This window comes from Elephantulus edwardii, unplaced genomic scaffold (genome assembly GCF_000299155.1).
Source record: "Elephantulus edwardii isolate Elephantulus edwardi_28Jun2011 unplaced genomic scaffold, EleEdw1.0 scaffold00244, whole genome shotgun sequence".
NCBI classification, from domain to species: domain Eukaryota; kingdom Metazoa; phylum Chordata; class Mammalia; order Macroscelidea; family Macroscelididae; genus Elephantulus; species Elephantulus edwardii.
Genome location: NW_006399994.1, coordinates 3,733,024 through 3,747,498, shown reverse-complemented (window position 1 = coordinate 3,747,498; position 14,475 = coordinate 3,733,024). Strand labels below are relative to the sequence as shown.

At 42.0% G+C, this 14,475-nt stretch overlaps 1 pseudogene; it reads left to right on the top strand.

Annotated features, from left to right (window-relative positions):
* Window positions 1-14,141, top strand: part of LOC102847813 — a 177,341-nt pseudogene extending 163,200 nt beyond the window's left edge.
* Window positions 14,142-14,475: the final 334 nt, after the last annotated feature.

Below are 14,475 nucleotides of genomic sequence, written 5' to 3'. Positions count from 1 at the left end.
ATAGCATGTAATTGTGAAGATTATAGCCTAGCTCAGGTGCACCTTAGTCTCCAGCCTGACGTCGTTGCTCTTCAGTACTCTTGAGAGTTCCCTCACAGCTGACTTTCCCAATGCAATTCATCTCTTGATTTCCTGGCTGCTACCACCAAGAGTGTTGACTGTGGAACCAAGTAAACTAAAACTGTTAACTATCTCAATCTCTTCACCATCCATACTGATATTGTCAATTGGTCCAGTGGTGAGAATCTTTGTTTTCCCGACCTTGAGCCTCAATCCATATTGGAGACTGCAATCCTTGACCTTCTGCAGCAAGCACTTCAGGTCCTCCTCAGTTTCAGCAAGCAGGGTTGTGTCATCTGCATAACACAGGTTATTGATTATTCTTCCACCAATCCTGATGCCACATTTCCTCCTCATACAGCCCAGTGTGTCAAATGATCTGTTCTGCATACAGATTGAAAAGGTATGGAGACAGAATACATCCCTGATGGACCCGTTCTTGATTTTGAACCATGTAGTGTCTCCTTGCTCTGTTCTGAAGACTGCCTCTCAGGCCAAGTATAGGTTTCACTTTAGCACAATCAAATGATCTGGGATTCCCATTCTTCTTAGAGTCAGCCACAGCTGCTTGTGATCCACACAGTCAAAAGCCTTTGCAAAGTCAATGAAGCACAGATAGACATTCTTCTGGTATTCTCTGCTTTCTGCAAAGATCCATTTAACATTAGCTATAATATCCCTAGTACCATGACCTCTTCTAAATCCAGCCTGCACACCTGGCTGTTCTCTGTTGACATATTGTTCATACTGGAGAGGATGAAACCAGGCTTCTCCTTGGAGGCAAGGATTCTGAAGCTCTGTCTGACATACTTTGGGCATGTTCCAAGATGGGATAAGTCCTTGGAGAGGGACGTCATGTTTGGGAGGGTTGAGGGAGAGTGCAAGAGAGGAAGACCCTTGATAAGATGGATTGATTCAGTCATGCAGGTGATGGGGATACGTATGTTGTAGACAATAAGATTGGCAAGGGATAGAACAGAGTTTAGGGCTGTTGTACATAGGGTCACTATGAGTTGTAGGTGACTTGACAGTACATAACAACAACCAACAACAGATTTGTTCTTATTTGTCTTTTATGCTTTTTATAGTTTTCCGTTTTACCCCTATATACTTGACCCATTCTGAACTAGCTTTTGTAAATGATGTGAGGTGTGGATCTTATCTTACTTTCACTTCTGCAGATACATATCCAGTTTGCCAGCACCATTTTCTAAAGAGGCTGGGATTTTTAATTCCTCTTTTAATGGGTTTCAGCAGTTGAGCATTCAATCTATCTTGTTGAGGATCTTCTCTTACAATGACAGTCCATCTACCCAACCATGATGTCCTTTTCCATGGACTGGCCCTTTTTAATGTTGTTGTTGTTATGAGCCACTAAGTCATGTATGAGCCATAGCAACCCTATGCACAACAACTCTGAATCCTGCTCTATCCTAAGCCAGTCTCACTGACTCTAACCCACATAACCCCCTTACCCCTATTACTGTGTCAACCTGACTCATACAGGCTCTTCCTTTCCTGCACTATCCCTCCACCTTTCAGACCATAATGTTCTCCAAGGACTAGTCCCTCCTGGCCATGTGCCCAAAATATGTGAGATAGAGTTTCAAAATCCTTGCCTCCAAGGGGAAACTTGATTTCACTCTCTCCGGTACAGGCCTATTTATTCTCCTGGTGGTCCTTGGCGTGCTCAATACTCTTCTCAAGCACCACAACACAAAAACATTAAATATTCTTCTGTCATCTTTAGTTATACTCTAGGTATCCGAAGTATAGCTAGTAATTGAGAAGACCATGGCCTGGGTCAAGTGCACCTTAGTCTTTAGGCTGACATCTTGCTCTTTAGCACTTTGGAGAGATCCCTGACAGCAGACTTCCCCAATGCAATTTGTCTTTTGATTTCCTAACTGCTTGTGCCAAGAGTGTTGATTGAACAAGCTGTAATTCTTAACAATCTCAATCTCTTTTCCATTCATCATGGTGCAACTAATTGGCCTAGTGGTGAGAATCTTTGTCTTCTGGATGTTAAGCTTCAATGTATATTGAAGACTACAATCCTCGGCCTTCCGCAGCAAATATTTCAAGCTTTCCTCAATTTTAGCAAGCAAGGTTGTATCATCACCTGCATAATGCATGTTGTTGATGCACCTTCCTCCAATCCTGATGCCACACTGCTTCTTATAAAGTCCAACTTCCCAAATGTCTGTTCCATATGTTGCTGTTATTGTAAAGTGCCGTCAAGTCATAGGTGACTCATGCAACTCTATGAACAAAAGTCCTCAACACTTGTGTGACTTTCATCCTCTCTCCAGGTTTATAGAGTTCCCGGAGGCAAGCTATTATGGAAGTGGATGCCACTCCTGCTTCCAAGCTTGTTTAGTAGGGGAGCTCCACCAAACACTGTCCACCATGGGTAATCATTAACTCATTTGACACATCACTGTCACAGTGTTTAGCGTCGCAGCACGGGGAGCTCCACCAAACACTGTCCACCATGGGTAATCATTAACTCATTTGACACATCACTGTCACAGTGTTTAGCGTCACAGCAACCACAAGTTACCTCTGTACGGCAAGTGGACAGACCAGTGCTATACGACTCAGAAGCATGTTTGACCAAACACAATTAGATGTCCAAAATATGTGACAAGAAATACCACCATACCTGCTTTCAAAGAATACCCTGGTTGTACTTCATCCAAGACATGTCTGTTCTTCTGGCAGTCCATGGGATATTCACTACTCTTCTGTAACCACAACTCACAGGCATTTGATTTTTCTTCCATCAACTTTATTTACACTGTCCAATTTTCAGATATATAGCAAGCACTTAAAATGTTCTTAGCTTGGATGAGGCACATCTTAGTCTTTAAAGAGTATTGAGCTGACTGTTTTTTAACACTTTGGAGCAGTCCCTGTCAGCAATTTTTCTCAATGCAATGTGTCTTTTGATTTCTTGGCTGCTAGTAAGAAGAAATCATTGACAGTATCAGCCTTTCCTCCATATTTCATGATATTGTCTATTGGCCTAGTGGTGACCCAATTTTTCTTTTCTTGATGTGCTAAGGATGTAATCCATATTGAAAGCTGCAGGGAATCAACTGGAATTCACAAGGATGAGAGCATTGGCCTTATAGTCTCTTGAGTTTGAGACTTGCCTGCTGAGTTGTTGTGTACCTTCAAGTCAGAACTGACTCATAGCTTTTCACAGGTAGTAAATCACTCAAGAGGAGATTGATTTACCCATCCTCCCGGGAAGCAACTGGTGGATTTGAACCAAGTGCCTCTGGGATAGCAATGTAGCTTCTTATCAGTAGGCCACCAGAGCTCCCTGATTCCTGAGTATAATAGAGTCAGAATCAACCCATAGCTGAACCTCGAGCAGGTTTTCAGAGGCAGTTAGTTACGTCAGAAGAGATTGCCCAGCCTTCTCCTGTGGAGCTGCTGGAAGATTCGAACAGCATGTCTTCAGGATTGCAGTGCCGCTTTTTACCACTTGGCCACCAGAGCTCCTGAATCAAAGGGATATCCTGGGATATCTATCTGATCAGTGCTTAAACTTCCCCATGAAGAACACTAGGTAGTACTACTCATTTTGCCTACTTCTCTGGGTTGTGAAGCAAAGCAAAAGAACCTCTTTATAAACTGTAGTCAATCATCTAAATGTGTGTACAAATATATATATAAATTATCCTTGAATGAGCTAAGGGGGGAAAAGGCACTATATTACATTTTTCATAGACTGGCTGCCTCATTTATCTCTTGGTTAAGCATATATCAGACTGCTTGCTGCCTAGTTATGTTTATGACGGACATGTCTAGAATTCGATCATAATGTATCCAGGGTCTCTGTCTATGACAGCGCTCTCACCTGTTGTAGCATATTTTCATCCCAAAATAAGTTTGGTTTTCAGGAAGCTATCAAATACATTTTGTCTAGTGTTGGAGCAAATACCAAACCTTCGCCTTCCTCCTCTCTGGCTATTTTCTCCCTCTTAATTCTTCCCGCACTCCTCGTGCTTACCTTTTCTAGCCTCCATCAGCCTGCACAATGCGCATGTGCAGCGCAGAAGTTTCTGCCCACGCGGATGAATCCTAGAGATTCCGTAGCAGCCCTGTATCCATAAGAACCTGAACAGAACCAGGCAGCCTGGGCTCTCCAACTCATGTGTTTCTGGTGTGGCCAGATGGGCTAATGAAGGAGTTTTGCTCTAGTAATGTCACTTAAGAATAGACAAAGCAGAAGGTATGAGCTGTGATCCAGACATAGAGATGTAAAACTATGCCCAGCAGGACCCATTTATGGGCAATTGCAGTCCACATTCTATTAACGAACTCCTGAAATCCTGCCTTGTGCGCCAAACCAAACACCCTCCCTCTCTTCTCAGCTCCCAGTCGGGCCTGACAAGTCAGGTGCAACACATGGGAAGGAGAAGCCTTGAACTTGAGACTTATATTCTGTCACTCAACAATTGTTGTTATTGTTGTATACCATGAAGTCAGAACAGACCCATATCTGACTCTCCTGCGGGTTTTTAAAGGCAGTTAATCACATGGGAGATGATTGCCCATCCTTCTCCTATGGAGAGCTGATGGATTAAAAACTCGTGCCGTTGAAATTGCAGCATATTTTCTTGCCTCTAGGCCACTAGCAAGCGTCCTATTCAACAACTACCAAACATTTATTCTAAGCCATGTACAGTGCTAAGGACTAGAGGAATCGCCAAATACAGTTTCAACTTTGAGGGACTTAAGAGTCTAGTGCAAAAGTTATAAATGTATGCAAGTAATCTATTATGTGACAATTATATTTCAAGGCTAAGTACTGGGGAAAACAGAGGAGGAAATGATACACTCTATCTAGGTGCCAGGCAGTTATAATACAGGAGATGATTTTTTACTTGAACCATGAAAGATGACTCTGATTCTTTTACCCAGAGAAGGCAAAAAGGAGACAAAGTGTCGAAATTAGCAAAAGGAAAGACATGAAAGCATGAGGATATTTAAGGAATTTTGAATGTCTTAATAGGAGCCCTGGTGGCATAAGGCTTGGAGGTTTGATTCTACCAGATATCCTGCAGGAGAAAAATGAACAGTATCTTCCCATAAAGATTTACATTCTCAGAATAAAAAATTAGGTTGCCATGAGTTAAAACTGACTGAACAGTAGTGAGTGCAGAGGTTAAAATGGCTAATATAATCAGCCAGATTGTCATACAGAGGTGATTTGCAGGTTGCTGTCACACTGGGAGCCATGTCATTGGTGCTAAAAATACCATCATTTCCTCAAAGCCTCCAGAATAGGATATACTAGGAAGTAAAGCTTGGTGATTTGCTTTAGAAAGGAATCAATGAAAACTATATGACTCACAACAGAACATCATATCTGATAAAGCAGAGGGCCTGTGAGGGTGTCAGAAACTTTCTGTGAGGTGAATTGGCCCAGTCACTGCCATATTAGCATCAAACTTGTTGGTGAGTGTGAGATTCATACAGGACTGGGCAACAATTCATTCTTTTGTGAATTGAAGTTGCAATGGCACCAAACAACAATAATATGGCTGCCCCAGAATCTACCTAGTAGGCACAAATGATAGGAGAAAGTGTGCCTGGATTAGGTTGTAAAAGCACTGGAAGACAGTACTCATTTTGAGAAGACAAAGAGGGATACATACAGATGGGTGAAAAATACCATGGTGGAAAACAAAGGTAGCTAAAATCTGTGGCAAGTGTAAACTGGAGTTATGCATATCCTACAAATGAAAAAAAGGCATGTTTCAGGGTTGTATCCTTTTTCCATACCTATTCAGTCTGTATGCTGAGCAAATTGTTCAAGAAGCTGGACTCTATGAAGAAGGATGTGGCATCAGGATTGGAGGAAGACTCATCAATAAACTTCATTATGCAGATGGCACAACCTTGCTTGCTGAAATTGAGGAGGATTTGAAGCATCTGCTGCACAAGATCAAAGAATCTAGCCTTCAATATGGATTGCATTTCAGTGTCAAGAAAACAAAAATTCTCACCACTAGACCAATAGACAACAGTGTGAAATATATATATTTGAAACTGACATACTTGGTACCAGCAGTCAAGAGATCAGGAGATAGATTGCACTGGGAAAGTATGCAGTCAGGAATCTCTCTAAGTTATTGAGGAGTAATGATGTTAGTTTAAGGACTAAAGTGTGCTTCATTCAGGTCATGGTTTTTTAAAAAAATTATTTCTTGTGCATCTGAGACCTGAACAATGAATAAAGATAACAGAAGAATAGATGTATTTGAATTGGTGTTGGAGAAGAATACTAAATGGACAGCCAAAAGAGCAAACAGATAGGTCTTAGGAGAGAGTGCAGCCAGAATGCTCCTTGGAGGAAAGGATGAGGAAGCTTTGTCTCAGATGCTTTGGGTATGTTGCTAGGAGAGGCTGTTCCTTGGAGAGGGACATCATGCTTGGAAAGGTGGAGGGGTGATGAAGTAGAGGAAGCCTCTCAACCAGGTGGATGGATACAGTGACTGCAGCACTGAGCTTAAGTGTGTTTGAGATTGTGAAGTTGACACAGGACAGGACAGGACAGGGTTCAGATCTATTATTCATAGGTTTGCCATGAGTAAAACTTGACTCAATGAAACCTAACAACAACATCAATGGAATTTATATTTCAGACAGGTAGCTCTGGAGCAATGTGGAAACTTAACATTGTAGGGGAAGATAAGAAGCCTGTAAGTCTGGTTGGATGGCTTATAGTTACAAACAAAAAAACAGTGAGTATCTAAAATGGATAGAGGAGGGAGGAATGAGAAGCACCTTTCATGATGGACGTTAAAGTTCATATGCCTCCAGGAACAGCTTTGGTAAAGTGGCTGAGGAGTTAACAATGACACTGACTTGGTGGTTTGTGGAAGGAGATGATGATCTAGGTAGCCAGCGTTAGGATTGCCGTTGCTGTTGTTAGGTGTTGTCAAGTACACTAGGACTCATAGCCACGCTGTGACCAACCTTGCCCTACCTTGTGCCATGCTCACAAATCTCCGTAATGCTCAAGCCCATCGATGCAGTCATTCTGCCAATTCATCTCACTGGTGGTCTTCTCCTTTGTAGGCCTTTTTCTTTTCTGAGTACAAAGTCCTGTCTATGGATGGAAGAAATCAGTGAGGGACAGGAAAGCTGTGACTGCTCTTAATGATAGACGTCCTCCTCCAGTATTTAAGTCCACAGCTTCTGAGATGGGAATGCCTGGGGGCTGAATTCAGTGGTCCTGTGTCCTGATTCTAACCTTTAAGATACTTGAAAACAGCTATTTAGTTTTCTTTTAGTTTTCTCTGCACTGGAAAAACACCATCTAAATTCCTTTCATCTTCCCAAAGTTCTTACATAACCTTGGTTTATCTGTACTCTCTCCTACTTTCCCACATAGCACTTGAAATGCAAAGCCTTAGGCTAAAAACAACACACTAATCCTTCTCAAATTACACATGTAATTATATATTTTATATATGCTGTGCATATTTTATTAGATTAACCCACACATGTAATATTTTTTACTTGCTAAATATCTACTTTTACTGAGAAAACGGTAAAGTTTTATCAATATTTTTTAACTCCCTACTACACTTTTGCTCCCAACCTTATTTACCAACTGTGCCCTCAAGGGGCCTTGCAGCAAGACATCCTTGTCATCCTCATTGCAGAATTTGTTTGAGCAAGTTGTGTTGAGTACATTAAGTAAAGCGATTGCTCTGTCAAAACAAAGTGAGGGAATAACCCTCATCAGTAACAGTGCACCAGTGGTCTACGAGGACCACTTTTAGGTGTCCTGAAAAGTAATCTTGCACTTTAAGAAGGGCTACACTCTTTTTCACCCCATGCAACCCAGAGAAGAGTCCATAAGGCACTGTCCTGTGCATTGTTCTGATAACTTACAGGGGAAACTGCCACAAAGTCCAGAGTCCTTGATATCCTGTGGATGAAGGAGGAGGAGGTCCTTAAATTTCTTGCAGCAGGAATGCACTTGAGTGACACCAACCTTAAGTTCCAAATGAAACAGTACATTTACAGAAGGAAAAGTGATGGCATTTATATCATTAACCTGAAGAAGATCTAGGTGAGACTTCCGTTGGCCGCTCAGGCCATTATGTTGTTGATTCCCATCAAGTCGAGCACAATTCATAGTGACCCTGTGAACAAAAGCCCTGAAAGCCCTTCCACAACCATCGCCATTTATCAAAGTTCACAGAGTTTCCAGAGGCATGCTGTTTAGGAGGTGGATGCCACTCCTGCTTCCAAATTAGTGTCATAGCCTCCAAAATTAGTAAAGTTTGTTGCTGCTACCAGAGCTACTCCTGTCGCTGGGGTCTTTACTCCTGGAACCTTCACTAACCAGCTCCAGGCAGCCTTCTGGGAGCCTCATATGCTGGTGGTTACTGATACCAGGGCTGACCACCAGCTCCTGACAGAGGTATCTTATGTTAACTTGCACACCATTGCCCTGTGTAATACATATGCTCCTCTGAGCTACGTGGACATCGTTACCCTGTGTAACAACAAGGGAGCTCATTCCATGGCTCTAATGGGGTGGATGTTGGCCCAGAAAGTCCTATGCATATATGGCCCAATTTCCAAGAAATACCGTGGGAGGTCAAGCCAAACTGCGACTTCTACCAGTCTCAGTAAGAGGCTGACAAGGATGAGCAGGCTGCTGCTGAAAAGGCCTTTTACCCAGGAGGGGTTTCACAGAGAATGGACAGCCCCTGCTTCTGTATCCACTGCTGCTCAGTGAGGTCACAGACTGGTCTGCAGGCGTGCAGGTACCCTCTGCACCTACTCAGCAGTTCTCTAGCTGAAGACTGGTCCGCAGCCTCCACTGCTCAGGATACTCTCAGGATATACACGGCTCAGGTTAATCGGAACAACCACCGAGTGATCTCAAACTGTTTTTTTTCCAGTCATTTAAAAAAGTAGAAATAAGGTTGATGGAAAAGAAGGAATAAATTTCTTAAAAAAATAAATAAAAAGAAGCAGGATTGTGCTTATATGTGGGAGGAGTTCTCATGCACCACCCAGAGAAAACACCCGTTTACCTTCAGCGACTCTGCAGTTGGAACGAATCAACTACGTTGCATGCGCCTTAGTTATTTTAGGTCTGCTGATTATGTACTTTGTCACATGAGTGGAAAAGATATGTGAATTGTAGGAAGTCCTTAAGTTGTATTAGAAATATTCACTCTCTTCTCACTCAGTTTGATACTGTCAAATCTAAAATGACTCATAGCTAACTCTCTAATGGGTTTTCAGAGAATGTAAGTGGCACAGGATGAGATTGCAGATCTTGTTCCCTGATGGAGAAGCTGGAGGACTTGAACCATCTACCCCTGGTTTGAGAGTGCAACTCCTTATCCACTAGACCACCACAGCTCATGTTGTTGTCATTAGGCATCATTAAGTCAACTGCTACTTTTAGTGACCCTGTGAACAACAAATCTGAACCTTGCTCTAGGCTGTGCCCTCCTCGCCATCTTTGATATGCTGGAGCCCATTACTATGGTCCCTATGCTAACCTGTCTTGGTGTGAATCCTCCTCTCTTCCTCTGATCATCTACCTTTCCCAGCATGGTGTCTTTTTCTAAGGCCCCTCCTAACAGCATGCTCAAAGTACGTGAAGTGAAGTTTCATCATTTTTTTTTTCCTGTAGGGAGCACCTTTGAGACAGACTCGTTTGTCCTTTTGGCAGTCTGTGAAATACTCAATACTTTTCCCAGTCATCAATTCTCCTTCTGTATTCTTTATTCATTTTCCAACATTTGTATGTTAAAGAAGCAGCAGATATACCTTGGCTTGCATCATGCATGTCTTTCTCTTTAAGTTGCTCCTCTTTTGCACTTTGGGAAGATCCTCGACAGCAGATTTCCCCACTACAACACATCTTCTGATCTATTCACTACTTTTACCAGAGCTCATGAGATCTTTAATAATAATTCCTACAGGGTATAGTTATGATATCCTTTCATCAAATTAATTCACTCATTCAAACATGTTACACTGTACTGGGCTTGAGTCTCTAGGGCCGGCAGCTCTGTGCAGGAGCCTGCAACTTGCCTACATCTATGATCTTTAACAGTAAGACCAGCCACATATCTTTGTCACATCTGCCTGACATTCTATTGGCTGCCTGACACTATTCTTTCTGCTCTCTTATGTCCTTCAATGCCTTAACTCTCATAACTCTCTTTCCCTGTAGCCTGTTTTAACTAGAGTTTCTTATCTAAATCAGCACAGAGAAATAATTTTAAAATTTATTCCCAGGTGAGGCAAATAACTTGTGTCACTCTATATGCATAGAGAAAAGTTAATCCATTATATATAAAGGCCCTTTCAAGGCTGTGACCAGTGTCTACCAGTCATAACAACCCCACATGTGTAAGAGTAGAATTGTACTCTGTAAGATTCTTAAGGTTTAAGTTTTAGGACATTAATTGACAAATCTTTCACCCAACATAATTTTGGGGGAAATTGAACTTCTAACTTTCAGGTACTAGCCATGTTTGTTAAACATGTACATCACACAGAGACTCTTCTCTTAGAACTTTAAGATTTAAGTCTGTTTTGTAACCGTGGTTGAGAAAGAATGTGTTATAGATTGAATTATATCCTCCCAAAATACGTTTAATAAATCCTAACCCCTAGATGTGTAGTGATGGAAGATGAACCCCTCTGGTTTGAAGAGAGTAAAAAATACAACCAGTGGAGAGTTGATTCCTTAAAGTAGTGTCTACCTTATGACATGTTGTTGTTGTTGTGTCCCATCAAGTCAGAACTGACCCATAGCTGGCCCTCCAACGAGTTTTCAGAGGTAGTTAATCACGTGGGAGGAGATTGCCCATTTTCTCTCATGGAGCAACTGTGGATTCAAATAGTGTTCATACTGGACTGAGTGCAGCCTCTTGCCACTAGGCCACCAGAGCTCAAAGATAAAGTCTATGCTAGTCATACAGGGATTGAAACCACAACATTAGTATTTTTAGCACCATGCTCTAACCAGGAGAGCTAATCTTATGACATAGATAGGGTAAAACTTCCCGAATCTTAATTTGTTGGAAGCTAACAACAACAATAGTAGAAGGGGAATTGATGACTTTGAGCTATGGTGCTGGAGAAGAGTATAGAATATACCATGCACCACTAGGAAAACAGATTTGTCCTGCAGAGAGTGAAACCAGCCTGCTCCTTAGAGGCAAGGAATCTGAAGCTCCGTCTAACTACTCTGGGCATTTTGCAAGGAGGACCCAATCCTTAGAGAGGGATATCATCCTTGAAGTGGTGGAGGAACAGTGCAAGAGAGGAAGGCCCTCAATGGGATGGATTGACTCTGTGACTGGGGTGATGGAGGTAGGTGTGTCAGAGACAATAACGTTGGCTCAGGATAGAGAAAGGCTTAGGGCTGTAGTTCATAGGGTTGCTATGAGTTGTAGGCGACTTGATGGCACATAACAAAAACAACAACAACAATGGCAACAAATATTACATGACAAAACAACTATGAGATATCATCTCACCCCAGACAGAATAGCAAAAGTTAACAGAACAGCAAGCAATAAATGCTGGTGAGGTTGTGGAGAAACTGGAACCCTTATTCACTGTTGGTGGAAATGTAAAATGGTACAATCACGGTGGAAGGCAGTATGGCGCTTTCTCAAAAAGTTGCAAATAGAGATACCATTTGACCCAACAATTCCACTACTGGGAATATACCCCAAAGACACCATAACTGACATCCAAGCAGATATATGCACACCCATGTTTATCACAGCTTTGTTCACAATAGCAGGGAGTTGGAAACAACCTAAATGCCCATCAACAAATGAATGAATAGAGAAGCTGTGGTATATTCACACAATGGAATACTATGCTGCATTGAAAAACAAGGTGCTCATGCAGTATTATTCAAAATGGGTGACTCTGGAGGACATTATGCTGAGTGAAGTATCCCAGTCACAAGAGGACAAATACTACATGGTGCCACTGTTGTAAAACAGGACTGACCTCGAGGTTGGGGGGAGACTGAGAAAGATGGGTTCAATTATGTATACTGCATTGAAACAGAAGAGGGAGAAAACTATTTAAAAGGGATATGTGATTAGGTATTTTTGTCATGATGGGTGTCCAGAGCAAAGGCTGCATAGTGGAGTGGACCTGGGGGAAGGATTGTAAAACAACAAAAGAATTTTTCCTTTTACTTTTCCAAGAGGGTAGTGTGTGGGGGGGGAAGTTTGGGAGAGGAGAAAAATGCAACAATGAATGACTGGAAATCCAAATTCTCTGTAAATTTTCATTGAAATTAATAATAAATAAAAAAAATATTACATGAGATGCCCCAGCTCCAGAACTGTTACATAACAAAGAAATTTGGAACCAAAGTGTATTGGAATATATGTTATTGTATAGTATTACAACACTTCTTGCTGAAAGTGAGGAGGACCTGACATGCTTGCTGCAAAAGGTAAAGGACTGCAGCCTTCAATATGGATTGAAGCTCAACATCAAGAAAATAAAGATTCTCAACACAAGACTGATGGGCAGCATCCTGATAGATTGTGAAGAGATTGAGATTGTTAACACATTTAGTTTGCTTAGCTCCACAATCAACACTCTTTGTACCAGCAGCCAGGAAGTTAAAAGAAGAATTGCACTGAGAAAGTCTGCTGTCAGAGACTTCTCCAAAGTACTGAAGAGTACCAATGTCAGCCTGGAGACTAAAGTGTGCCTGATACAGGCCATGGTCTTTGCAATTACTTGCTATGCATTGGAAAGCTGTACAATGAGTAGAGATAATAGAAGGAGAATCCATGCTTTTGAGCTGTGGTGCTGGAGAAGAGTATTGAATATACCATGGACTTCTAGGAGAACAAACAGGTTCGTCCTGGAAAGGGTGAAGCCAGGCTGCTCCTTGGAGTCAAGGATTTTGAAGCTCCGTCTGACATACATTGGACATTTTGCAAGGAGAGACCAGTCCTTGGAGAGGGGCATCATGCTTGGGAGGGTAGAGGGATGATACTAGAGAGGAAGACCCTCAATGAGATGGATTGACTCAGTGACTGGGGTAATAAGGTAGGTGTGTCAGAGACAACAAATTTGGCTCAAAATAGAGCTGGGTTTAGGGTTGTTGTACATCGGCTCGCTATGAGTCGCAGGCAATTTGACAGCACATAACAACAACAGCAACAAATATTACATGAGACGCCCTAGCCCCAGGACCAAAATATAACAGAAATAAATTTGGAATAAAAATGTGTTAAAATATAAGTTATTGTATAGTATTACAAAAGTTACTTATTCACTCAGAGCCTCTATTTCCTCATTTTGCCCCATTATTGCCCCATCAATGTAGGCCAATAGTCTTTTCTTTACTATGTTGCTGTGAAGACCAAATGGTCATCAGCAGTACATACTTGTTTTGATACAAAAGCATACATTCCTAGCATAGTCATTTTCACTCAACTTGCATTACCTTCAAAAAACCCTGAAAACCAAATAGTAGTGCCTCCATTACCCCATGAAGACAGAAGTAGAAGCCTTGCAGAAACTATTTTCTTGAGACTTCTGGTTCAAAGCATCATGAAGTTAGAACAATTTCTCCTAGCTTGTCACAAACATCCATACAAAGACATTGGAAAAATCAGAAACAAAGACAACTTTCAACAACATTGAAAAATGACTAAGCACTGAATTCCAGAATTATGAAGGAAGTGACAATAATTATAAGGCAGATGGAGAGGACCAAGAATAACCAGAGTAGTTGTCAGCTTATGTCATGCCTCCTCTTTTCCTCTGTATTTCAGAGGCCCTCGTGATTCAGATAGAACATTTCCAGAATGCATCCCTCTCTATTTCTGCCTTTTCTTCTTCCCATCAACACTTGTAGCTCTACCTTTTGTTCCCTCAGGCTGCTGTACTGTTACATTTAGGCTCATACCCCAGGTCTCAGAGAAGTGAACAGAAAGCGCCATGGTACTGACAATGGCCCAAGACACTGTGAACGAAATGTACGGACCCTCAAGGGAACCCCCAATGTGCTGTGCTCTTGAGCATATCTTTCCTTGAAGGTGGGCAGAACCTGTGGCTGGGTCCTAGTCAATAGGATATGACAAAGATGACAGATGATTCTCTCTTAGTTGTTATGTGCCGTCGAGCCGTTTGCGACTCATAGCAACCCTATGTGCAACAGCCCTAAACTCTGCTCTATTCTGTGCCAGTCTCATTGCCTCTGACACACCCATCCCGATTACCCCAGTCACTGAATCAATCCACCTCATAGAGGGTCTTCCCCTCCTGCGCTGTCCCTCTACTCTTCCCAGCATGATGTCCCTCTCTAAAGACCTGTCTCTCCTTACAACATGTCCAAAGTATGTCAGACGAAGC